Below are 2935 nucleotides of genomic sequence, written 5' to 3'. Positions count from 1 at the left end.
GGGGACGGGAGACCCAAAATGTTGGGTGCCAGTAACCAAAGCACAGGAAGAGACCGCAGGGCGAGAAGGAGCAAAGCCCATGCCTGTCCTTTGGCCAGAGGACACGTGGCTTTTTTCCCACACGCCAGCGGCGAAACGCCCCACGCGACCGACCCCCACTAGCTCTGTGCAGGCCGAGCGGGTGACCGGGCAGTGGCCGGTGACACATGTGGGCACCGCCTGGAACGTGTCCAGGACCTGGCGAATCACCTCTGCTCCGGCCCCGAAGCCACATCCAGGCGTGCCGAGAAAGCTCGAACGCAGTCAGCAAAGTCCGGCCGGGGCAGGGCACGGGGACGGCCGTGCGTGTGCCACTCGTCACGGCCGCGTTCGGAGGCCTCTCCCGGCACGCCGCATCTCCTGACCCCTGCCCGGCGGCTCGAGGGCCTCTGGAGATGCGTGAAGACCCCCCGCACGGGAAAAGCAGACGCTGTTTTGTTCACAGCTGGTGAGGAACGAGCCCAGCGCAGCGGGAGGACACGCACACCAGGGTTCACGACGTGGCCGGGTCGCTCCCCGGGAAGTGGATGCCCCTTAGGGTCCTAGGGGTGAGCAGCGGAGGACGGGGCGGGTGCGAGGCGTCATGACGTGGGTCGACGTAACGGCCGGGGGTGTCCGGGTGTCTGCTGAACATTCGCTGAGCGTGAGCGGGCTCGGTAAGGCGCAGGTGGGCCTCGTCTAATCAGTTGAAGACCTGGACAGCAGAGAAGGCTGAGCGAGAAAGTGTTGTCTCTCCCTCTCTGCCCGACAGCCCTCGAGCCGGGATGTCAATCGTCCCCCGCCTTCCAGTCGGACTCGAGCTGGGACTCACCGCATCGGCTTTCCTGGGGTCTCCAGCTTGCATGGCGGATCCTGCGACTTCTTGGCCTCCGTGATCATGGGAGAAATTTTTTAATGATAAATTTAGTCTCTTTCTATCTTTTTATGTGTGTATATCGGTAATCTACCTATGTTTACATATACTTACATATATTTACATCATCTATATCATTTACATATCACTTACATATGTATATCTTCTGAATTTATATATATAAACTTACAGATCTAAATAAATACATGTAAATATAAATATATAAATACACACACACACACACACACCTATAAAATCTCCAGCTGGTTCTGTTGCTCTGGACAACGTTATCTGAGACGGGTAGTCAAGCTGGAGACCCGATTTTGTTAATGGCAGGGGTCGGGAGTGGCCCCGCCACAATCTGAAGGCAAAGAGAAGAATAAATGTTTGACATGAAGGCAGCGTTTGCTTTGTGTCTTTTGGATTAGAAACGTGTGACAATGTAGCAACCCCCATGTGCATCCTTGCATGAATGGAGAGTGGAATATTACGCAGCCATGAAAAGGAGCGAGGCACGGACACGCGCTACGACGTGGGGTGGACCCTGCACACACGACCCCAGGGGAGACGTCAAACATGGAAGGTCACACAGTGTGTGAGTTTGTGTCCGTGACACATCTAGTACAGGGACGTCCACAGAGACAGGAAGTGGATTATGGGAGGTCCGTGGAGGGTGGGGAGAGACTGCCGATGGCGACGGTGTCTCCTTTTGGGGTGATGAGAATGTTCTAGAACCAGACAGATCGAGGCGATGGTTGCAAAGCTTGTGGAGACTCTATGCCGCTGATTTATTCAGTGTACAACGGTTAATTTTACATCGTGTGAATTTACCTCAATTTCAGAAGTCTTTTCAAATTAAGTAAATAAAAATCACTTTTAAAAAGCGAGCGGAGGAAAAGCCAGCACCGGCCGGTTGGCCACGAAGGTGACCCAGCAGCATCTCTGGGAATAGAAGGTGGGTGGACGTGGCCTGTCACCCCCTCCCTAGTGAGGATGGTCGGGGCCATGGTCAAGCGTTTGCAGCTTTGACGGTAAAATTAATCTAAAAAGAAAAGGCCTTTCAAAGTCGAGTTCGAGCGATCAGCCTGAAGACATAACGACTCAGACAGGGAGCGAGCAATCTGCACCCAAGACTGCCCGCGTGCAGCCCCGCGCTTCTAAGCACCGTAGACGATCACGTCCTGCCTCGCACACAGGTGCCACCAACACTGACAGGAGCCGAGCTGGCACACTGCGTCCCACAGTGGCTGCAGCCTGTCCCCCCACCGTCGATGTATGAGGGTTCCGGCCCCCCCACCTTCTCACCCACCACCATTATCTGTCTTTCTCTATTCTCGCCATCCCTGTGCGAAGTGGCATCTCGTGGTTTCGATGGGCAGGCCTTTCTCTACGGGCTCACGAGACTGAGGGCATATTCACGTGTACTCACCGGCCCTTCCTACCTGGTCCAAGAAAATGTCTGTTTCCGTCTCGTGCCGACTTATTGGATCATTTGTCTTATTACGCAGCTGTATTCTTTTGGGAAAAAAAAATAAAATGAAAGATATTTTTACAATAAAATTTAAAAAAGTGTGTGGCTTCCCTCTTCATTTTCGTCACTGTGCTCTTTGGAGCCCAAATGCTTAGATGTTGATGATCTCTCACTTATCAAACATTTTTTTTTTGTAATAGATCAGTCTTTTGGTGTCTTATCTAAAAAAAAAAACCCTTTCTAACCCAAGAGGACAGTTTTCTTCGGGAAGTTTTGTAGATTCTACTCTTAAGTTCCGGTGTCTGGTGAGTTTTGGGTCCATTTTCATGCCTGGTGTGAGACGCGGGGTTAAATCCGTCTTGTGACATGAGGACATCCAGCCGTGGTGGCACCGTCTGTTAAACCCTGCACCGCACGTCTAATAGGCTGGGAGATGGGACCGGCTAGAGCGGACCCTTCTGCTAAATTGTCCTAGTTCGAATGTTAGAGTGGATTTTCCCACAGCGAGAGGAAGGAGGTGCAGGCTGCCCAGCCCCGGGGCTTCAGAAACTGCCCTCCATTTTCCTGTCTGC

This window comes from Pteropus vampyrus, unplaced genomic scaffold (assembly GCF_000151845.1).
Source record: "Pteropus vampyrus isolate Shadow unplaced genomic scaffold, Pvam_2.0 Scaffold521, whole genome shotgun sequence".
NCBI lineage: Eukaryota > Metazoa > Chordata > Mammalia > Chiroptera > Pteropodidae > Pteropus > Pteropus vampyrus.
Note: the sequence above shows the minus strand (reverse complement) of the source record.